Here is a 24,796-nt window from a genome sequence, read left to right as displayed (position 1 = left end):
CCGGTTCCAGTGTGATCGGGACTGCCTCCCACGAACCTCCTGAGAGCTCCAGGCCGGAGACGCTGCCAAAATTCACTGGAGGACTCAGTCCAAAAACCTATTAAGCAGACGGCCTCGTCCGCGGGGACTCCAGTGAGCAGAATGCCTCCCATGAACCTTCTGGGAGTCATCTTTCCTGCTCTCAGCACTATGCAGCCTGTCTCAGGCTCGTCCAGGGGAGCAGTTCAGGATCCAGTGCAATCAGGCCATCAGCATGATCTGGAAGGTTGAGGGAAGGTTGGGGCAATTGGCTACTGCCTTTGCAAGGACTCAAGAGAGCAGCCAGGAAACTCCAAAGAGGTGAGTAATCCTGACTATGGTAGTTCTTTCTTGTCCTGAATTAACAGCTGTAGGTGTTCAGAGCAGTAGAACTCGGCGGGTGGTGGCAGAGCTAGGCCTAATAGGGATGTACAACAAAGTTGATCCCAAGGCCCAGATCTCCGTGATGGTGGCCAGGGTGACACACTAAAATATACAGAAGAATTATGGATCAAATGTATGAATGAATCTCAGCCACTGGTAACTACTCAAAATCACATTCTAATCCATCATTATTTTGCACACCATGTCACATCAGTTTGGACCCAGCTATAGTAAAATCAGTCTTGACCCTGCACTCTACACAGCTCTGCACCACTCTACTCTATGCCAGGGCACTCTACCGCATGGCAGTCTATGCCAATGCACTACAACTCCACTCTACACCACTCTACTCTGTGCTACTGCACTCTGTGCCACTGCACTTTACTCTGCACTGCTCTATGCCTCTGCACCATTCTACTCGAGGTTATTGCACTCTATGCCACTGCACTCTACACCACTCTACTCTGTATCACTCTACACTACACCACTGAACTTTACATCACACCACTCTACTTTAGGCCACTGCATTCTATGCCACTGCACTGTATATTACTATAGTCTACTCTGCACCACTCTACTCTATGCCACTGTACTCTGCACAACTGCACTCTATGCCACTATACACTACACCACTTCACTCTACACCACTGAAGTCTCCACTACTGCCCTCTACTCTGCACAACTGCACATTATGCAGCACTGCTGCATTCTAAGCCATTCTACTCCACTCTGCACCACTGCACTCTGTTCCACTGCACTCTGCACAACTTCACTATATGCTACTCTAATCTACTCAATGCCACTGCACTCTACGCCACTCTACTCTAATCTACATAACACTAGTCTATACCACTGCACTCTATGCCACTGCACTCTACACCACTGCACTCTACTGTGCACCTCTCTACTCTATGCCACTGCACTCTATGCCACTCTACTCTGTGCCACTGCACTCTACGGCACTACTCTGCACCTCACTACACCACTGCGCTCTACTCTGCACCACAGTACTCTATGCAACTGCATTCTATACTACTCTACTTTATTTTGCACCACTCTATGCCACTGCACTCTACGTCACTGCACTCTACGTCACTGCACTCTACTATTCATCACTGCTCTCTACGCCACTGCACTGTGCACCACTCTACTCTACTCTGCACCACTGCACTGTATACCACTGTGATCTAAGCCACTGCACTCTACCATTCACTTCTATGCCACTGCACTCTAGGCCACTTTACTCCGCACCACTGTACTCTACGCTACTGCACTCTCTGCCATGCTACTCTGTTCTGCACCACTCTACACCACTGCACTCTATGCCACTCTGCTCTTCACCACTCTACCCCAGTGCACTATATGGCAATCTACTGTACTCTGCATCTCTCAACACCGCTGCAGTCTACACCACTGTACTCTATGCCACTCTACTTGGCTAAAAGATATTGGCAAAGCCAATTGCTCTTGCACAGGCAAAACCTATTGGCTTTGCCACTGCTTGATTTTTTTCACGACAACTTTTTAATCCATTGTTAAACCCGAAAACATGAAGAACATAAATGCATTTTATTATGTAAATACGTGCAGTGGGACTCCTTAGAAGATATAAAAAGCTTGGTGCTAAAGTTAGGTATACAGCAATAAGTCTTGTATTTGGCATGTGATGGAATTTCTGCGCATGTGGTGAGTAAGTATCATAAATATTAAATGCATGCTTTTGCAATATTTTACGCCGTTCTCGAGGCAGCTTGAAAGGAACACCTTGAATGGAATGCATTTATCAATAATTAAACACGACCCCCCACAAAACAACAGAGACACTGTTGTATGTGTAAAGCAATTATCTTGTTAGCAGCTCAGCACATGAACAATGAATTACTGTAAAACAGCTAATTAGATGTTTCTGGGCATGTTTTTAGCCCTGGTAATCAGTATTGGAGCAGCTGTTAATATTGATTTGTTGTTTGCTTTAAGCACAGTAACACAATAAAAAGATAACGCCACATTAGTATGGAGATTGAAACCAAAGAACTGAAATTGAACTAGTTTCTAAATTTTTCCTGGATATTGAAGTTATGCCTGCTCACCATTCTGAACAGGTGAAGGGATCAATTATATTTGCTTTGCTTACTGCTAGGTTGCATTCGTACTTGTAGTTGTACTGCTGCAATCCAACACTAATAGGGACAAGAAGCCACATTTCAGAATTCTAATTATACAAAGCAATTCTGATTACACTACCTGACTGGTGTAAAGTCTGTCAGGATTTGCAAAGTGGTACATTCCTTCAGGATTTGCAGAGTATGGTATACCTGTTTTTGTTGTGTTCTCCTATGATAAAGTTGCTAAACAGTACCACATTTTCAAGCATTTACTTTGATTTTGCTGAAAACCAGTAGAAATATGGAACTTAAACTCCAATACAATTAATGTAATCAAAAGTCATAATTATGATACTCAAGACACAATCTAGAAATGCACCAGCATGTTGTGGCTTATCACTGAAAATGTCAAGATTGCGGAATGCGACCGCCAGGGTGGCGTTCGTATCCTAATCAGTGGTGCAGGACAGCCGCATATCTGGTGGCCAGTCCCAGCATCGCCAGGGTGCCGCCATCCTAATAACCCCCTTTGTGAGGGTGAGTGCTGTTGGTATATCGGTATACTTTAGGACTTTATCAGTTCCACTATTCTTTTTAATTGACGCCATGGCTAAAGGCACACTGGGTACTCATTTAACAATTGACAAGTCATACTATATAAACAATTCTTTTGAGAACTCCTGCCCTGTGACTACTGGCAGACCGACCACACCACCAAACTTCCCCCAGACAGCTGATCCCTGCATCATTTTGTGCTAACCATTTGTGTTTACTGGTGTCGCTAAGCATCAATTTCACTATTGAAACCATACTCTGCCCCTGCCCAAAGTACCCCTTATAGTCCACAAATACTCTCCTTCTGTTCTGAGACTCTGCTATGACCTCATAAAAACAACAGCAGATGTTAGTGGCTGCTGTCACACTGTGCCAACACCAAAGCCACTCTTCCTCTCCTGCATGTATCTACTGAGTGCCCATGTACAGCAAAGTGCCTTTTGTCTACATATGTGATCTCTTCTCACAGAGAGACAGGAAGCACCACAGTTGATCAGCCACTTATATTACTTCAACACGTACTGCCCATCAGTCCACCACAGTAAGTTTGGATGTGATAGCCTTTTTTTAGAAAGAGGGAATCCACAGTACATTTGTCAGCATTGTGCTGCCATCGCCACTCCTGGCACACATGGCATATCACACTTTTGCTCTTTTAATAGCAGTAACCAGGACTACAAGTGTTGGAACTTGTGGTGCTCCAGCAGAACGATCTTGGGGGAGGGGCAGGAGCAGGACACGTTTCTGTCTGGAATAGTAGACAATAAAATGCCATCCACTGCTGGTCAGGTAGAAATCTTGAAACTGGTTCAGGGAATCTGCCAGGCATACAGCTAAAAGGGGTTAGAGGACTCCAATTATGAAAATTCTGGTCACAGTACTATTAGCTCTAAACGGACAATCAAGTTGCTCTTCTTTGTCGTGGCAGAGGAGTAAAAGAATTATTCAAGTAGGTGGCATGGGTGAGAAACTCAGAACTCCTCAGAGCACAAAATAGCACTTATAAAATCAATGTCTGCCCAGTGCTTTGCTTTTAAAAAGAAAAGAGACTTTAATTAACACCCAACTAAATACTAAGCATAATGCATCAATGACATAATGTCGATAGCAACTATATTGATTCACAAAATGATCAGAAAATAAATATCATTCACAAACATATCAACTTCCTATACTTGAGTAATAAAAACACAAATATCAATAGCCAAACACAATAACCAAAATGTCGGGAACAAAAGCATTGTTACCTTTACATAAACTTACGGGTTATCAAGAAAACTGAAACACACCATATCGACTTCATTAATATCACCAGATATAAAGGCAGTCCATTACTAAACATTAAAATAACATAATTTTACTTTGACTGAAAAATAAAAAGGAATAAGAAAAAATATAAACATATTCTAACAACATTATAACAATTTTAGATCACTAAAATAATCTTAAAACACTCCTAAAAATATATTTACAAGTACTAATATGTAAAGATTAAACACAAATATTTTTTTAATATATACATAAATAACATCCAAAATACCACAAAAAATATATATATATTCAACATTAGAAATTAAACACTAATTAGCATTCACCATAAATGGCAATAACTTAAACACTATTCAAACTATTTGAACACTAACCAATAAAAGCAAACTGTAAAGCAAAGTAACCAATGAAAATATATTATCAATTAAATTAACAATATAAAAGACAAAAAATGTGACTATTTACTATACAAAAATCTACGAAAGCTGCAATACGATAATACTGTTAGATGTGACACAATCTGAAAACAGAAGTGGAAGAATACATACATCTACCTTCTAAAGTAAATAAAACATTTATTTAAACTAATTTTCAAATAAATACTTTAATAATCATAAAATAATAAATAGCTGCTAAAACACTCTATTTCTTCTTTTATCTCTTAAACTGTAGATACTGCAGAGAAATTAATAATATTGTGTATCATGTTGTTTCATTCTGCATCTTCCATCCAGATTGCTTGCTATTTCAAAACGTCTTCTCTCAATATACTCCTAAAATCCTGCATGAAAAAAGTACCTTGACTTACTTCCACTTGATTCCTCCCCTTTGTTTTTTCAGAGTGCCATCTAAGTATCTTCTGTCCTGTGCATGCCTTCTATTTCTGATTATCGCCTCCTCCCAGTCTAACATCTGTCTCCCTTCATTTCTCTTATTGTAATTCTGCAATTTGCTGATAGGTAATTTAGTAGGTTACAAAACCCTATCCCTGTAACCTAACTCTACCTAATCTCCACCTCACCAACTCCCCATCAATTCACCTGAAACCACATTGGCCCTACTAATGATCACACCTAACTGGTATTAATATAATCTATGGCAAAGTAACTGGAGTAAATGCAAGCAATCTTTACTTATGTGCACATGACAAATCACAATAACCACTACATTAACAGCTAACCTTGGGTTCTGGAGTAGCCTGCTACTCGCGGTGCAGTGCTTCAAGGCCTCGTCACTGTAGAAAGTGCTATATAAATACAATACATCATTGACAAACAACTAAACTACCAAAAAACTATAGCAATCACAAGTAAATCAAAAATATTTCTATAAACCAATTCATCTTAAAACTCTAAAAATAAAACTAAACTCCCTCCACTCACTACCAAGAAGCAAACATTTAGAATAATACTAAAGCAATGTTTTGCCCCAAACAGAAAAGGACCACCTGCTCCACATTACAAAATCCCCAATGGAAAATCTGAAAGTAAAGACGGCAATTGCCAGCAAGAACACATATGCAAGTTTAAAATAGAAAACAAGTACCATAACTTTACATGTCAATAATAAATGTAATATAAAGTTTTAATTATTTGTATTATTAAACTATTTCCAGACATAAAAACAGAAAGAGCAAGATGCATCATATAAGTAGAAGGGAAATGATAAATCTCTCAAATAGGCCACACTTACAGCCAAGAAAGTACAATCACGGAAACTATCAATAGGAAATGTGCAAAATATTACTCTAAATTTGCTTTATGATGGTCACTGCAAAAGTTGATGTTTTTATTAATGTAAGAGTACATAGCCACCACCCAAATGTCACCAACATCGAAGTAAGGCATGTACTGACAGATTTAGGAGAGACAAGAACTAGTTCCCAAGAACCCACTATTAAAATACTAAAATATATACTCTCTAAAGTCCCTAAACGCATCACAGACTAGCTGCCAGCTACACCCACCTTAAAATGCTGAATAGCATTTTCAAGGCTCCGACTTCTATCTCTTCGGAGCTGTGCTGAAATACCTATAGCTTCCCCTGAAGAACATCCCCAAAGTCTGAATAATGAACACAGACTACTAAGGTAGTTCCACGAGGGAAGGAAAGGAAGGGGACAGCAGGAGGGAGATCTGCAACGATAAAGAACAGACAATTAGAATACTCCCCCCGTACCCTCCTGAGGTTAACACACCCACTTGTCTCACATAAGAAACATATTACTCATACACCCTCATACCTGTAAAGGAAAATAATGGAGACTAATGCGAGGAGAAGAGATACGAAATGAATGAAATGAATGAAATGAATGAAATGAATGAAATGAATGAAATGAAAATAGCTCTTTTATAGCGCATGGCTACCCGGAGGCATCCCAGCGCTTACAGCTACAAAAGATTGATCAGAAGGTGAAGGTTAGTTGATAGGAAAAAGCCAAGTTTTTAATTTCTTGCGGAAGGTGAGATGATTGGACTCCTGTCGACGAGAGGGGGGTAGAGAGTTCCACAACCTTGAAGAGTTATGGGAGAAGAGGCGGCCACCCGAGCGGGCCTTATTGATTCTACTGATATGTGCTAGATTCTGGTCATTGGAACGAAGGTTTCTAGAGGCTTTGTGAGTTTTGATCAGATTGGCCAGGATGGGGGGACCATTGCCCTGAAGGTTTTTATGGGCGATGCAGAGGGCTTTGAAGTGTACCCGTTGTTTTATGAGTAACCAGTGGAGTAGTCTCAGCGCTGGTTTGGCTGAGGAGCGGTGGTTAGTGTTTGTCAGCAATCTGGCAGCAGAATTCTGCACCACCTGGAGTTTTTCGATTACGGAATTAGGGGCTCCCAGGGAGAGCGCGTTACCATAATCCAGCCTCGACAGAATCGTGGCTTGAACCAGAATTTTTTTGGCTCTCTCAGGGAGTTGAGGGAGGATTTTACGCATCGATTTAAGCAAGCCAAAACAGATAGCCACAGTTTTTCTGGCTTGTGCTTTGAATGTAAGATTATCATCAAGCCAAAAACCAAGGCTTTTGATTACTTCTTTTGGGATGGACTGGCACCCATAGACGGTGGCCATAGCGCAGGGGAGTTGAATGAGGCCTTCCTGCCCAGTAACATCAATTCGGTTTTTTGATTGTTCAGTTTTAACTGGGACAGGCCCATCCACTTAGAAACCTCTTCAAGACAGTTGCTGAGACTCAGATGAGATAAATCAGCCTGATTAAGAGAAACCACAAGCTGAGTATCATCAGCATAGCTGATTAATTTGATTCCATAAGGGGCCACTATCTTAGCAAGGGGGGACATGTACACATTAAAAAGTGTTGGGCTGAGGGAGGAGCCCTGTGGGACCCCACACTGCAAGGGGAATGGTGAGGAGTGACACTCCCCTTCAAATACTTTAAAAAATCTATCACAGAGAAAAGATTCGAGCCAGGAAAGAGCCTTTCCCGAGACTCCAATTTCATTAAGGCGAGCTAGAAGGATCCGGTGACTAACCGTATCAAAGGCGGCGCTGAGGTCTAGGAGGATAATGACCACATTACCACCCGTGTCCAGTATCCTCCTAGACTCTTCCACCACCTTAAGTAGAGCCGTCTCCGTCCCTTGACCAGGGCGGAAGCCAGTTTGGGAGGGATGGAGTGCGTTGGAGGTCTCCAGGAATGATGACAGTTGCTGGTTAATACATTTATCCGCCAATTTACTAATGGCCGGGAGGAGAGTGGGACGATAATTTGATAAGTCTCCGGGGTCAAGGTTGGACTTCTTTAACAGCGGTTTGACCATGGCTATCTTCCAGTCTAAAGGGACTGTACCTGTTTCAATCGAGAGATTAATCAAGTTGATAACAGGGGACTCCATGATAGGCATGACTAACTTCAGAGTGTTAATAGGGACAGGGTCAAGAGGAGATCCACTTTTTATTGAGTTAAGGAGGAAGATAGCAGTTCCTTGGTGAGCGGGGCGAAAGAAGAGAGTTCAGGGGTGGATCTTGGAAGGGGTGAATGGGAGGCGAGGGAAAATCAGGGATAGAGACAGGTGGGAGGGCTAGAAGATTTTTTTGAATTTTCGTGTGGAAGAAAAGAGCCAATTCTTCACAGCGAAGTTCAGATGCTTGTTGGACCACGGGGGGATCAGAGGGTTTCAACAGACTTTTCATAATTTTAAAAATCTCTTTGGTTGAGTTAGAGGATGCAGTAATTTTCTCGGTATAAAAGGATATTTTAGTTGCCTTTAGCGCAGTTTTATAGGCTTTGATGGATGCTCTATAGCTATGGTACGAGGTGGTACCAGAGATTTTGTTACTGATGTGTATTCATTCATGATTCGGTATGTTTGGAGATATTTGTTCATAACAGCATAGTCGTTCTTGAGACAGGTTTTCATGCATATCTTTCTGTCTTCTTCAACAGTTGAGCAAAATCTCTGGTACCACCTCGTATCTCTTCTCCTCGTATTAGTCTCCATTATTTTCCTTTACAGGTATGAGGGTGTAAGAGTAGTATGTTTCTTATGTGAGACAAATGGGTGTGTTAACCTCAGGAGGGTACGGGGGGAGTATTCTAATTATCTGCTCTTTATCGTTGCGGATCTCCCTCCTGCTGTCCCCTTCCTTTCCTTTCCTCGTGGAACTACCTTAGTAGTCTGTGTTCATTATTCAGACTTTGGGGCCGTTCTTCAGGGGAAGGTATAGGTATTTCAGCACAACTCCGAAGAGATAGAAATCGGAGCCTTGACAGAATATTAATCCGGCTATCGTTATAGCCTCTGGTAGTACTAATTCGATAGCGCCAAGTAATGCAACAGAAAAACCCTAGAATAGGTTTCAGAGTCCCCGGTCAGAGATAACAAATGATCGTCTGTTCACTCCGGCGGAAATACCTCTCTCAGCCGAGAGAGACTCGGGGATGTCCGAGATACAGGCAAGACGTGTGCATAAATGTCTGGCTCTCAAACGAATTAGTCGAAAGCCGTTCCAAGGAACCAGGAGGACATAAAGGGCAAGAAACCAAATCGCTTACCGCTCTCTCAGCTTAACGACCCAAACAGAGAACAGTCATGAATTATCGGCACTGCCGACATCTCCGGCGAGATCTTTATTTCTGGGAATGGGCGTGCTATGCGTCATGTACATGACGCGCCTCTCGGCATGCCGGGAAGTGTAGTCTTGCTTCTCTTGAGAGCCACCATGAGCGTGTTAGTTAGGTCAGTGCCTATCATATTTAGTGGCGAACTCTGACAAGCATGAACTAAAAAAGACGCCAGTGATACCCCTCCTGCCCCTAGACGATACAAACATATCCAAATTACTGAACACTTAACTGCCAAACATAGGCCCTGATTCACAAAGTTAAACTTTCACTTTTGTGTACATTTATGATTGCTTGCTATTCAGAAAGGGATCTACGAGTAGTATGCGATATCTCTGCACATCAAAATATAGGACTGTCCTATCTTTATGTGTGGAAACTCCACCCTTGGAAAGATGTTACTTGTAAATCCCTTTGTGAATATCAAACAATCCTAAACTTAGACAAAAGTGTACGTTTACCTTTGTGAATCAGGCCCATGATGAAGAAGCCTTCCTCTTACATAATAACCTTAATAATGAAAAACACATTATAATACTTGCTACAGAAGATAAGCTATTACAATTAAGCTAAGTCAAACATGGGTGATGGATGGTACATTCAAAATGTGTCCCAAATCATTTACTCTGATACACACCATACATAGCGAATATAAAAACACTATTATCCCATTCATATATGCCCTGCTACCTAATAAACAATGTAGCAGTTACTTCAAACTACTTAACCTCAATAAAAATTAAAACAACTAAAATAATAATATGATTTTGAAGAAGCCATGATCCATAGTCTCCTTGAACTATACTGGTACTATGATTTGCATTGCAAAATATGCAACAAACAGCCGATCTGTCTTTGAAGTTAACAAACATGATTAAACTAACCTATGTCACTTTAGCAGAGATAGCTAACCACTACAGCTTTATGAATGAAAGTCCATTCTGCCAGCAAAATGGACTCAAAGTAAATGGACTATTTTGAAGATACTTGGGTTGGCAGACTGCACCGCTCTGGAAACAAACGCCAACTCATATTCCAAATACCATGGTGGAATATCTACTACACCACCATGGCTCAAGATGCCAAAATTAACAACACAGTAGAAGGATGCAACAATGCTGTCCAATCTATACTAGGCAGAACCCGACCTACACTTTACAAATTGATAGAAGCTCTCCGGAAATAAAAAAGCTATCAACACCTATGAATAGAGCAATCAGTAACCCAAATTAAACCTAAAATTAGCAAACAAATCAATAGAATGTACAACATGCGACAATGAAAAAAAAACTCCTTATAAACAAAAGGGAGTACTCTACTTAAAATCAATAGTCAAACCCCAATTATAAAAAGAAAACTATCTGCACAGAAACCAGCATAAATAAAATATTTAAAAATAAAGCAGATTATTTTATACATCAGTCAAAGAAATATAGACTAATGCATGAAATTATTATTAATTTAAAAAACCCAAAAAAGTCAGCAACCACAAGGCTCCTAATTACAAACAAAATCAAATGAAAGCAATTAAATACAACACATCAAGTGGAATATAAAAAGTATCAATCACATTAAATACACATACAGAATAAAATATAACATTTCCCACCCTAAAAAACAACTTCAAACTTGGGGGTCCATTAGGATGGCACACGGATTGCCCCTGCCATAATATTATGGCTGGGGGGTCCGCAGCGGACAGAAATACCATCCGCCGCTTTTCCGCCCCGCTCTCCTTGCGACCAGGCAGAAAAGGGTTCTATATGGTAGCGGTGTCTATCAGACAACGCCAGCCATATTAGTATGGGCATTTTTCAATGCCTTTCCGAAAGGCATGCGTAGTCTACCAGCGGGTGCCAGTTGTGGGCCCCCAGGGACTCCGGGGGTTGGGGGGTGTACATGGGGGGTACCTATGGTACCCCCCTGCATTTCAAAGAACAATGTGGCAGGCACCGCACGGAGCCTGCCACGTTGTGCTTTGAAATGCACAACATGTATTCTTAGCATGCGGCGGGTGGTGCATTCAGCACCACCCGTCGCAATGTTAAGAATACAGGATGCACCCTCCATTGTGGCGGGCGCATCCTAATTTCCCCCATGGGACCCCTGCCCTTAGGGTGGGTGGTCCCTTTCCACGATGGAATGGCGGGCGGACTAAGTCCGCCCGTCATCCTAATGGGCCCCTTACGTTTCTGGAGCTTTGAGTCTTTGTCTGTATCCATGTGTTCATAAATATAATCCACCAAAACCAGGAAAAAGAATTCCCACAAAATCCCCACAAAAATGCAAAATTAAGAGAGGTTCATTTTACGTCCAACAAATTAATCTGACGTCCTAAAAAACTTAAACACCTGGAAAAAGTATTAAAAAAAAGAAGAAAAACTAAAGGCAACCCAAAAAATCAAAGGATCCTGGGAAATCAAAATTTAAAAAATTGGTTTACTAGAAACCAAAATGATTTCCTTTAAAAAAATGCAACATCGAAACTTTCATACGATAACTTCAGATCTGTAAACCTGTAAAAAATATACAATACACAAGCACAAAAATTACTATCTTCAAACGTAACATAAATAAGTACAATAAAACTATACAAATTACATAACATAAACCCTAACTTTATATAAAATAATTATACAGCACTACTAATCTCTAACTAGGCCTCCTAGAGAACAATAGTAAGAAAAAAAAAACTACAACTATACTTTTTAAAAGCTACAAAGCAGCACAGTCGCTGCCTGTTAGAAGTACTCCCTACACCCCCTATGCCACACACCCTATAGAAAACTGTAAATAAGGTCTTACCAGATCCGATGAACAGCAAAATCTTCATGTGACTCACTTGAACAAAATAATATTACAGATAGATTACAAAAGTTAAGTTAGTGGAAATAAAATGTCCAGTAAATGTAACTAAAAGAAGACTATCTCCCTATGGGAATTTAAATAGAAAATGTTTTACAAATGTTTAAACATTTTAAAATATACCAATAAAAGTTATATGAAAATTTGAAACACTTATGTAAAGTATAAAATAAATAATACAATCAAAATATACAATATACTATTTTTTAGGATAAACTTAAAAAAGGATTTAAAGATTGTCAATAAACATTTATGTGACACAAGTGTATGTATGTTTAAAAAATGTAGAGCACTTCAAAAAATAAAAGAAAAATTTAGAAATGTGCAATACTGTTCAAAAAGTATCTAGATAGTTTATTTAATATTGAAAATCTACTAAAATATGGTTTAAAAATAAAAATGAAAGTGGTTTTCTAATATGTAAATATGTATGTAATAACAAATGTATAGAGCTGCTTCCTCTGGTTCCTCCGATCGCATCCACCTCGTGTGATCAGTGTGAAGCAGCGGGTGCAGGATCCACAACAACGCTACATCAAAATCAACAAAGCCCGCACTCCAGTATACAAAGTTCACAAATGTATTAGTTGGCTACGCTTTTCCACCGAAAGGTCTATTTCACAGCCTAATGTCAAAAGAAAAGGTGCTAAATTGCTTTCAAGGAGACAGATTCATAGACATAGAGATCATACATACAGAAAATGGTCCTTTGTTTCAATAGTTTATAAATATCATTGTTCCAAAAGTCAGTAACACTAGAATATGCATACATATACTACTGCTGAAATTCGCAGTGGAATATCAAAAAATGATTTTACAGAGCTGTGCATAATATCATTTGCGTGAACACATGAGCAGCTTATACAGTGCGGGGGCTATCATGAGTGGTACCACATAGTCTATTGCTGCATTATATCTTGTACATGAAAAGGCAGTCATGAAAAATCAATCACAGCACAGTGGATTGTGATGCGCATCCCTAGCAAAACGAAGGACATCATTACAATTCTGGTTGGTAGGACTGCAGGTCGCTATTGCGGCAGTTAGGAGACCCTTAACTAGCATGCAGGCGGTTTGACCGCTGTGTTCCGATGCATCTGCTGCGATGGCGGCCTGAAACTCATCGGGGCATGCCTTGTCTGTGGTGAAGGGGCGCAGCACATGCTGATGCCGTGCAGTACCTCATGCACATCTGTTCACCGTCTGCCAAGCTCCATGTTGTGCATGGCACACAAGGTACGAAGGTGATGGGCAACCAGTGTCACCTTACAGTGGCCTATGATGGCAGCGGCCCCTTTTTGGGAACCCCCATATCTCTTTCCGACAACCTTTTCATGGCAGAATTCCCGCCATGAAGAGGCTGTCAGAAAGGGATATTGTAATCCCAAAGGCAGTGCCTGCATTAGCACCGCCCCCATTCATGGACTCTGCTCTGAGCACCGTCTCTTCTGGATCTATAATCTGGCAGAGCCGGTGGTTTTGTGTTTGGCAGCTTAGGGTCAAACTGCCAGAATCAGAATATGCCGGTGAGACTGAAGGGCTGTCGAAGATCTGACCACCACCGACAGCCTGTTGATGGTCTGACCGCCACCATTGAAATCAGGCCTATATTCTCATAAAAGCAGTGCTAGCACTGCACTGCATTACAAATTGTATATAAGGACCCATTTGACATTGATTGTCACCTTTGCTGCCTTTTGAATTACAGCAAACTGCACAGTGATTAGGCCAAGTGGCCAGAGAAGACATAGAAAAGAGTTTTGTATAACCAAGACTTTTGAAAAATCAACACACTCAAAATCAAAAAGTGACAACAAAAATAATTTAAAAAAGGGAGAGGCCTAAGTGGTAGTAATGAACATAGGCTCTGAACAAAATAGCAAATGCATCTGAAATAAACCAGCAAAGTCTGAAAGGAGTATTACTATGTACTGCTCACACAAGATGCACTAAAGATATGGTAAACTGGCAAACTGCACAAATAAAACTGTGAAAGGAAAAAGAAAAAGTAAATACCTATACTGTATGGAATTCCAATGAATCCACTAGATTTTGAGGAGAGCAGAAACTACTGAGTCATGGTCCCATGGAACCCAGAAGGTACTTACTAAGACGAAAAATGGAAAAGAGAAACACATATCCAAAATACATCAGCTGATGTGAACATGAACATCCTCGTCGAGGTTCAGGCCCCGAAGATGCTTGCTGTTGAGCTTTATAATAAAATGTGACTCCAACTTCCTTAGGGTTCTCTCTCTGTCTCCTCCTCTTGCTCTCACAGTGACCCTGTCAAAACTGAAGAAACATAGCTTGCCAGTATTAACATTATGGGCCCTATTACGATGCAGTTTGAAACGGCTCTGACCGTCGATCAGAGCCTTTCTGACCGCATCGTAATATGCCTGTCGGATTTCTTTCTGACTGCCTCATGTTGGAAAGGGGATTTTAGAATGGGCCGAGCGAAGTCGAGAGGCCTCCTGGCGAGGTTCCTCCCCTAGGATCGTACAGATGAGCAATCACCTCCTACAGATGGACACCACACAAAGATAGATTCTTAACGTTTTTATCAGCAATTTAAGGCAGGTTATCGTAGCGATACAGGAGCAACTGGATCCAGGGATCCTTTCAGGTTTAGTCCCTGAGGGAAGGGGTAGCGGGACAGTCTTGGTACCAGTCTGGTGCAGGGATACCCTACGCTCAGCTCTCAATCCTCGAGCTGGGGGGTTCCTCAGGGTTGGGCCGCGGCAGCGCCAGCAGGGCTTCAGAGATGGTTTCACGAAGATGGGCCGCGGCAGCGCCAGCTGGGCCTCTAGGATGGTTTCAACGAAGATGGGCCGCGGCAGTGCCAGCAGGGCCTCAGAGATGGTTTCAACGAAGATGGGCCGCTGCAGCGCCAGCAGGGCCTCAAGGATGGCTTCAACGAAGATGGGCCGCGGCAGCGCCAGCCGGTCCTCAAGGATGGTTTCAACGCACGTCCCCCCCAGCAGAAGGCAGGGAGAGTCACCCATCCTCTTGGGTACTCTCCTCGCCGAGGCGGAAGAAGCGGAACAGGCCGTCTGCGTTGGCATGGTCGTTGCCTGGGCGATGCTCCACAGTGAAGTCCATCGCTTGTAGGGAGATGGACCAATGCAGCAACTTCGGATTCTCCCCTCGCATCTGCATCAGCCACCGCAGAGGTCGGTGGTCAGTTTGTACCCGGAAGTGGGTGCCGATGAGATAGGGCCGGAGCTTCTTGAGGGCCCACACCACGGCGAAGGCCTCCCGCTCAATGGTGCTCCAGCGCTGTTCTCGGGCCAGCAGACGTCGGCTAATGAAGGCCACCGGCTGATCAATTCCTTCGGTGTTGACTTGTGAGAGAACCGCCCCGGACACCATGGTCGGAGGCATCTGTTTGAACTATGAATTCCCGGCTGTAATCGGGGGCCTGGAGCACGGGGCGGTGCACATCGCTGTCTTCAGGGTCTCAAAGGCGGTCTGACACTCGGGTGTCCAGTGCACCTACTGTGGCTGTCTTTTGGAAGTGAGTTCCGTGAGGGGGCCCACAATACTGCCATAGTCTTTTATGAAGCGCCGGTAATACCCAGTGAGCCCCAGGAAGGCTCAGACCTGGGTCTGGGTGATCGGGGGCTCCCAGGCCATGATGGCGTCAATCTTGGGTTGGAGGGGGGCCACCTGGCCGCTTCCCACTTGGTGTCCCAGGTAGGTCACGGAACCTTGGCCGATCTGGCATTTGCTGGCTTTTATGGTTAATCCGGCCTGGCGGTGTGCTGCCAAGACCTCCCGGAGGTGTTGGAGGTGCTCAGCCCAGTGGAGGCTGTACACCGCGATATCGTCCAGGTAGGCGGCGCTAAACTCTTCGAGCCCCGCCAGCACCTTATTCACCAGTCTCTGGAACGTGGCGGGGGCGTTTTTCATTCCGAAGGGCATCACCCTGAAGTGGTAGTGGCCATCGGGGGTGGAGAAAGCGGATCGCTCCTGGGCGCCTGGTGTGAGTCCGATCTGCCAGTAGCCCGAGGTCAGGTCGAAGGTGCTCAAGTAATGGGCCGCTCCCAGGCAGTCGATCAGTTCATCCGCCCGGGGGATGGGGTGAGCGTCTGTCCGGGTGACGGCGTTCAGGCCCCGGTAGTCCACACAAAACCTGAGTTTGGCGGCCTTGGGGACCAGGACAACAGGACTGGCCCATGGACTGTCGGAGGGCTCGACCACCCCCAAGGCCAGCATTTTGGACACTTCTGACTGAATGCAGGTCCGCACTCGATCGGGAACTCAGTAGGCCCGGTGTCGCACAGGCGGGCTATCCCTGGTGTCGACATCGTGGACGCACCACGGGGTGATCCCAGGGGTAAGAGAAAATAAATCGGCAAATTGTCCCAATAGCTTTTGGCAATCTCGGCGTTGTTCTGAGGTCAGGGTGGAGGAGAGGTGGACCCCCTTCACGGAGCCGTCTTTTACGAGGGCGTTCAGGAGGTCTGGTAGGGGCTCTGAGTCATCTTCAGCCCCACTGTCGGTAGCCATTAGGAGGCTATGTTCAGATCGGACAAAGTGGGGTTTGAGCCTGTTGGCGTGGAGGACCCGGAGGGGGTTCCTAGGGGACTCCATGTCCACGAGGTAGGTGACTGGGCTCTTACGTTCCACCAACTTGAAGGACCCGGTCCACTTGTCCTGGAGGGCACATGGTTGGACCGGTGACATGACCCAGACCTGTTGGCCCGGCTCGAACTCAATAGAAGAGGCGTTTTGATCATACCAACGTTTCATGTCTTCTTGACTGACTTCGAGGTTGGCCTTGGCAAGTTCCCGGAACCGCCGAGTCTGGTTCCGGAGACCGGTATACGTCGGGGGGAGCATCTTGGGCGGTCACCTCCCAGCCTTCTTTGACCAGGCTTAGGGGACCCCGGACGGGGTGCCCGTACAATAGTTCGAAGGGGCTGAATGCCAGGGACTTCTGGGGGACCTCCCGATAGGCGAAGAGGAGGCAGGGCAGCAACACGTCCCATTGGCGTCGTAAAGGCTCTTCCAGGCCCATGATCATCCCTTTGAGGGTGCGATTGAAACGTTCCACCAGCCCCTTCCCTTGGGGGTGATAGGGGGTCGTGAATTTGTACGTGACCCCGCATTGCTGCCACAGGGACTTCATGTAGCGGGAAATAAAGTTCGTACCCCGATCACTGACGACTTCTCGGGGGAAGCCCACCCGGGAGAAGATCCCCATCAGTGCCCGGCCCACCACGGGAGCCGTCACGGTCCGGAGAGGGATGGCTTCAGGATAGCAGGTAGCATGGTCCACCAGGACGAGGATGAATCGGTGACCTTGGGAGGTTCGGGGCTCTAGGGCCCCCACGATGTCGATCCCCACCCGCTCGAAGGGAGTGTTGACGACTGGGAACGGTTGCAGGGGGACCTTTAATTTTCCACCGCTCTTCCCGCTGGCTTAGCAGGTGGGGCAAATCCGGCAATGATTGATCACATCATTCCTCATCTTGGGCCAGTAGAAGTGGGTCACCAGGCGGCTGTACGTCTTGTCTTGCCCCAGGTGCCCGGCGAGGGGCACATCGTGTGCCAGGTTCAGGAGGAAGTCTCTGCAATCTTCTGCTCACTGTAGAGGAGCTCATTGTCCCAATAGACCCAGTGGGCCCCCGAGGCATCCCCTGTGCTCTGGGCTGTGGCTTGCTGTCGGATCCCCTCGAGGGAGGGACACGTTTTTTGCTCTTGACGGTACTATTCTCGAGTGGGGCCGCCTTCTTGGCGCCATTGGGCCAGTTCCGGGAGGTCGCTGAGCGGGGCAATTTCTTCACAGTTGGGCCCCGGTGGACCGGGTTCAGGGTCGGTGTCTTCGGAGACGACGGGCGGTGGAGGCTCGGGCCATTCTGGTTCTTCGGTTGAGGTGATGGCTCGGGCGGCCATGGATCGGGTGGTCGCACAGACCCACTCAGGGAGGCCTAACATCCCCAGATGCTCCCTCCGCTCGACGTCAGCCCAGGGGGAGCTCTCGGGGTCGTTCCCGAGGAGGCAGGCTACGGGGGCATCGTCTGTGACAGTCACTTTCAGCATGCCCGACACTCCCCCCCATTCAAAGAGGATGCGGGCCATCTGGCACAGGCTCTCGGAATTATCCGCGGACCGTACTGGGCACAGTACATTGGGCAAGATTTGATCCGGGGTCACCAGGTGGCAACGGACGGCCGTCACGCTGGCTCCTGTGTCGCTGAGGGCTTCGGCCCGGTGTCCATTAATGGTGACCCACTGGCTGTACTTCTGCGTGTTGGCCGGGATTGGGGCCCGGGGGACCATGTCTCTTTCGCCCAGACATACCAGGGACATGGCTGCGGGCTCCTACTCGGTCTGGCCTTGGTCATAGTCTTCTTCTTCGCCCTGCTTCTCCCCCAGGGAGGCGGCGGCGATCTGGCGGTTTTGCGGACCTGTGGGGTTGGATGGCTGGTTTCGGGGACAGTTGGGGTCATTGGCGTAATGACCGGGTCGCTGGCATTTGTGGCAGATAATGTTCGAGCGGGGCCCAGCCCGTGCTGGGGGGGGCCCCTCTTCCGGCCAGGGGAGGGGAAGTGTTGGTGGGGGGCACCGCGGCGGTGTCCTTGCCCCGGCCCTGGCCTCCTCCTCCTCCTCCGCCTCGCTGATGGTGGGATCGCTGGTGAGCTCCGCCTTGGTCTCCCATCCAGTTCCGGGGGACCCGGGTGCTCTCCCATCGATCGGCTTTGATGGCAGTTTACGTGGCTCGGTCAGTTTGTTGTCGAGGAGATGCTGCCTGAGTTCGACGAAACAGTTGTTGGAGAGGTGTTTCCATACAATGAGGTTGAACAGCTGCTCGTAGGTGGTGGCTTGGCTGCCTTTGATCCACCCCTCTAAGGCTCTACTATAGAAGTTCACATACTCCACCCAGGTGGTACCGGGGATCCTCTTGCTGTCTCGGAATCGCTGCCGGCACATCTCGGGGGTGAGCCCATAGCGAGTGAGGAGGGCGGCTTTCATGTGTTCATATGAGGTCATCTCGGCGTCGGGGAGCTGTAGCAGGGCATCTCTCCCCTCATTGACGAACCTCCCCCACAACCCGGCACCCCAGTCTTTTTGTGGTACTCGGTGTGAGGTCATGGCTACCTTGTAGGCCTTAAACCATTACTGGATGTCGTCGTTTTTATAGTACTCTCGGACGACATCTTTGGGGATGTGGACCTTTGCGTCTGTAGAAGGAGGGGTGCTCCGGCTCCCGGAGACGCCAGGGTCCCCGTTGTTCGCCTTAATCTCCAGTTCTTTTAAGCCGCGCTCGTGCTCGTACGCGAGCTTCTTTTCCTCTAAATCTCTCTGCCTTCTTTTCTCTTCCAGGTCTCCCTGTAGCCATAGTTGCTCAAAGGCTATATTTTTTTCGGCAAGTTGTAGTTCCCCATCTAAGCGTAGTCTAGCCAGTTCCAATTCGTGGAGCCGGCTCCTTTCTCGTTCTCGGGCATCCTCGTGGGAGAGGCCTGTGTTTCTCTCCTCCGCTGGGGTTGCGATGTTCTCTGGGTGCAGATCGGGGATCGTGATGCTTTCGTTCTGGGGTGGTGTCGCTCCTGTCTCCACCCAGGTCTGCAGGGCCTGCTTGAGATCATCTTTGGTGCTTAGTCCTGTGGTAGCGATACCCAAGTCTTCGCAGAATTGCTTCAACTCTTTGTGGCTATAGTCTTCCAATCGTTCCATCTGGAACTCTGAAGTCGGTCCGGTTTCTTTGGTAGTCATGGTCGTCGTGTGTTTCTGTTCGTAGTGGGGCGATTTACTCTCTGTACGATCTGCGTCGGCTCGGATCCCACCGCTGCCACCAATGTTGGAAAGGGGATTTTCGAATATGCCGAGCGAAGTCGAGAGGCCTCCTGGTGAGGTTCCTCCCCTAGGATCGTACGGATGAGCAATCACCCCCCTACAGATGGACACCACACAAAGATAGATTCTTAACGTTTTTATCAGCAATTTAAGGCAGGTTATCGTAGCGATACAGGAGCAACTGGATCCAGGGATCCTTTCAGGTTTAGTCACTGAGGGAAGGGGGTAGCGGGACAGTCTTGGTTCCAGTCTGGTGCAGGGATACTCTACGCTCAGCTCTCAATCCTCGAGCTGGGGGGTTCCTCAGGGTTGGGCCGCGGCAGAGCCAGCAGGGCTTCAGAGATGGTTTCACGAAGATGGGCCGCGGCAGCGCCAGCAGGGCCTCCAGGATGGCTTCAACAAAGATGGGCCGCGGCAGCGCCAGTAGGGCTTCAGAGATGGTTTCAACGAAGATGGGCAGCGGCAGCGCCAGCAGGGCCTCAAGGATGGCTTCAACGAAGATGGGCCGCAGCAGCGCCAGCAGGGCCTCAAGGATGGTTTCAACAAAGATGGGCCGCGGCAGCGCCAGTAGGGCCTCAAGAATGGTTTCAACGAAAGATGGGCCGCTGCAGCGCCAGCAGGGCCTCAAGGATAGTTTCGGTGAAGATGAGCCGCAGCAGCGCCAGCAGGGCTCCAAAGGTGGTTATGGGTTCCACGCAGATGAGTTTGTCTCTGTGTCTCTCGACTCCAGGATACAACTGCCGACCTGCTCCAGAGCTGCCCCAGATATAGGTCTGGCGTTCTTTGATGTCCGGACCCTCGCACCTGGGGGTTGGAGGGGTCGGGATGAGCGTGTCCAGACTAAGGGTGGGCGTAAAATCCGTTTCGCGGGCGAATTTGCGGATTTTCTGCGATTTCGCGATCCGCAAATCTCGCGAAATCGAGGTAAAATCCGCAAATCAGCGGGGACGAATTTTCAGCAAAGCAAGGGTTACAGCAGCAGGTGCAAAAGTTGAACCTAATTTCTTTGTAACCTTTTACAAAAGGGTTACAAACAAATTAACTTCAACTTGGACACCTGCTGCTAATTGCTTCCTGGCGCCTCGTTGCCTACTTTCACCTATTCTCTGACCCTGCTCTGACCCTTGAAGCAGGGTCAGAAAATAGTCACAAGTAGGCAACGAGGCACCTGTCCAAGAAATTAAACCTCATCAGGAAGCACTTACAGATATAAAAAACAGGAAGAAGGGAGAGGATGGCAAATACACCCATTTTGAGTTGTCAGAAGGGGTTAAACTAAAAGAGACCTTTACAGCACAATTTTCATATGCATTTTGCTAAAAAGAAAAAGCTGTATGTTCTGTAGGGGCAACTCAAGAACCTGGCCCTTCAGAGATCCGGCCTCTCTTTCTTTCTCTCGTTCTCTCTCTCCCTCTCTCTTTCCCTCTCTTACTCTCTCTTTCTATTTATCTATCTATCTATCTATCTATCTATCTATCTATCTATCTATCTATCTATCTATCTATCTATCTATCTATCTATCTATCTCTCTCTCCCTCTACCATAAACAACTGCATGGGTAACTTCGCTATGCAAGCGGCTCGCCAAGACGCAAAAATCCCCGCGAACACGCAAAATACCCAGCGAACATGCAAAAAACCCCGCGAACACGCAAAAAAACAAAAATCCACAAATTCGCACAAATTCGCGAATTTTGCGGATCGCGAATTCGCAGATCCGCAAATTCGCGGATCGCCAATTCGCAAAATTCACCCATGCTTAGTCCAGACACCCAGCAGGGGGGTGGAGCCAGCGCCCAGGGAGGCCGGAGGCGATCGAAACCAGGCGTCGGGGGACGGTTGGAGGACCATTGAAACTCTTCCCCTCATTGATCCGTCAAGTGGCCTCTTTATCACCTGGTCGGATCGTAGTGCCTCGATGTCGGGGCTTCGCTGGATCTGCGGCCGGGGTCGGGCCGAGGCAACGGGGCCTGGTCGTGGAGGGTCCAAGATGGAGTCGGTGTTTGAGATGGTGGTCCGGGATAGGGTTCGGACCAGCCGAGCATGGCGAGAAGGGGTTGTCAAGTTCCAGAGGGGGAGAGCCGGCGGTTGCCCGGAGGGGCGGCTCTCATGTGGGGTAGATGTTGCCGCCCTCGGCCGGAGGACAGGGGTCGAGGTAGTCCATGGCCCGCCATGCGGGAGTAGTGGAACCACGCCACGAGGCCGGGTCCAACACCTCATTACAATGGAGGCAGTCGGAAAGTAATCCAAACAATCATTCCGACTGGCTTCCGGGCACGGAGAGCCCGTCTGTCAGTTGCAATGCAGACAGTAATCCCAAGGGTGCCTCTTTCTGCCCGTGGGATTACAATGTTGGGTTTCAGCAGCCTTTCCGTGACGACCTTTCCAGCACAGACAGACTGTCAGAACTAGAGTGTGTGGGCCCCCAGGAGGGCCCCCTTGGGTGCACGGCCTCCGGTTCTATGGTGCCCTCCTGTTGATCCCTACACCCCAAGGTGCCTACTGTAAGTGTGTTGGTGAGGATGATACCTCACAGCAGCAACGGCTCAATAATTATAAGGGCACATATCATTAGCATGCGCAGGATTACGCTACAATGAGACACAGACTCTCACTCTGCTGGAGTGGACCGGAAGTACTGTGCTACTCCCGTCCGTTTATTTGTAGCCTTCTGGCCACGCCTGGCCAGAAGGTGCTACAATGTGTGATAGTGCTTCCGGGGCTCCGTGGAGACCCTCGGAGCACTAGAGTGCTACATCCCTTCCCAACTTGGTCTTTTGAAAAACAGTTCAAACAGTTAACATGCAAAATCAGCCAGTCTTTGATTTGGCTTTATATTGGGCCGGAGATTGTAACGCCACTTCCCCCTTACTGGAGTGTGTCCGTGACTGCCTACCTGTGGCGATGATGGTGTTGCCACTAGTGTGTTCACAGACGATGAAGGGGTAGTGTCTTCAGGTCCTTTATCGATTTCTGCCTCGACTGTAGTCTCAACAGGGGGTTCGGTGTGCCCTTGGGTAGATGGTATGCGCTTGAACCATGACACATTTCTGGTCACTTCTTCTCCATTCTTATGCACTGTTATCGCAGTGCCTTTGGTTTCCTTGATCACCCAGGGCTCTGGCTCGTATGGCGTGCAGAATTTTCCTCCTGGCCTCCTGGTCCGGATGAGCACAGAGTCTCCGGGATTTAGTTCTCTCACACAAGCTCGCCTATGTTGGCTTGCTCTGTCGTTGGTTTTCTTTCTTCTATCTTGATTGGCAGCCGGGACGTATGGAGCAGGTGCCTTGTTCTCTGCCATGGGTAGTAGGTCCCTCCGGGGTCCAGTCAGCATTAGAGACCAGGGGGATCTTTGTGTGGTGCTATGTAGGGTGCTCCTATACTCTCTGGGGAAGTGTTGGAGTGCTTCTTCTGGATCTCTTCCATCTGCTGTAGCTATCCTTAAAGTCTTGTTATTGGTCCTCATAAATCTCTCCACCTCTCCGTTTGTCTGGGGCCACTGTGGTGTGATCCGGTGGTGTTTCACGCCTATGTTGCGTAGGAAGTCTCTGAACTCGCTCCCTTGGAACGGAGGGCCGTTGTCCGTCTTGATCACTAGGGGAATGCCGAACATGGCAAACGATTTGTTGAGAACTGGCTGGACATGTGCGAATCTGGTTGATGGCACTACTTCTACAATTGGCTACTTGGTGTAGCTGTCGATTAGAACCACTGTGACTCTTCCATCCGGGAAACTGCCAAAGTCCAAATTGACCCATGACCAGGGAGATGGCGCAGGGTCTTCTGTTATTACAGGAGCTGGGGAATCAGATGTGCTGGTTATCTGACATGCTCGGCAGTTTCGTACCAGGTCATCAACACATGTTTCGAGGTTGGGGAACCACACCTTTTCCCGCATTCGGGCCTACATCCTTCGAGTTCCTTGGCGGCCTTCATGCGCCAGCGTTGTCGCGTGCTCCTGTAGGGTGATGGGGATCACCACTCGGGACCCTCTCAGTATGAGGCCATTGTCTGCTCTGCTGAGCTCATTGTGAATCCTCCAGAATTGGGAAAGCCGTAGGCGATCTGTCTCATTCCACCCACTGACATTTCTCTGGAAGTTTTCCCAGGATCCTGTTTGTATTGCTTCCTTAACTCGCAGGATAACTGTGTCCTTTTCGTATTGTGCTGTGATGGCGTCGGCTGTTAGCGCTCGGGGGCAAGCCTCTCTGGCTATCATGTTCACAAATTCTTCTGTCTGCATTTCTTGTTTGGCCTCGGTATTTTCGTCAGTTGAGGGATGTCGCGACAAGAAATCTGCAGGGTTTTTCGCTCCGGGCCTGTACACAAGGTCCATTTGATATTGTTGTACTTGGATGGCCCATCGTTCGATTCGAGGCAGAGGGTGAGGGGCAGTTCCCCTGAATAGTGGTATTAATGGTTGGTGGTCAGTTACCATCCTAAACGGATGTCCGGAGGTGTATAGGTGGAAGTGATTACACGCCCACTTTACTGCCAGAGCCTCTCTTTCTATTTGGGAGTATCTTGACTCCGTTTCAGTCAATGCCTTGCTCGCAAACGACAGGGGAGTCCATACTCCGGGTTCTGTTTCTTGTGTGAGCAAAGCTCCGAGGCCGACTGGGCTTGCATCCACCAATTTCTCCGTAGGTTTGGTTGTATCGAAGTATGCCATGGTGGTCCGTCTCGTAGTGCTGTCTTGACTTGGTTGAATG

Source organism: Lissotriton vulgaris, chromosome 2_1 (genome assembly GCF_964263255.1).
Source record: "Lissotriton vulgaris chromosome 2_1, aLisVul1.2, whole genome shotgun sequence".
Taxonomy (NCBI): Eukaryota; Metazoa; Chordata; class Amphibia; order Caudata; family Salamandridae; genus Lissotriton; species Lissotriton vulgaris.
Note: the sequence above shows the minus strand (reverse complement) of the source record.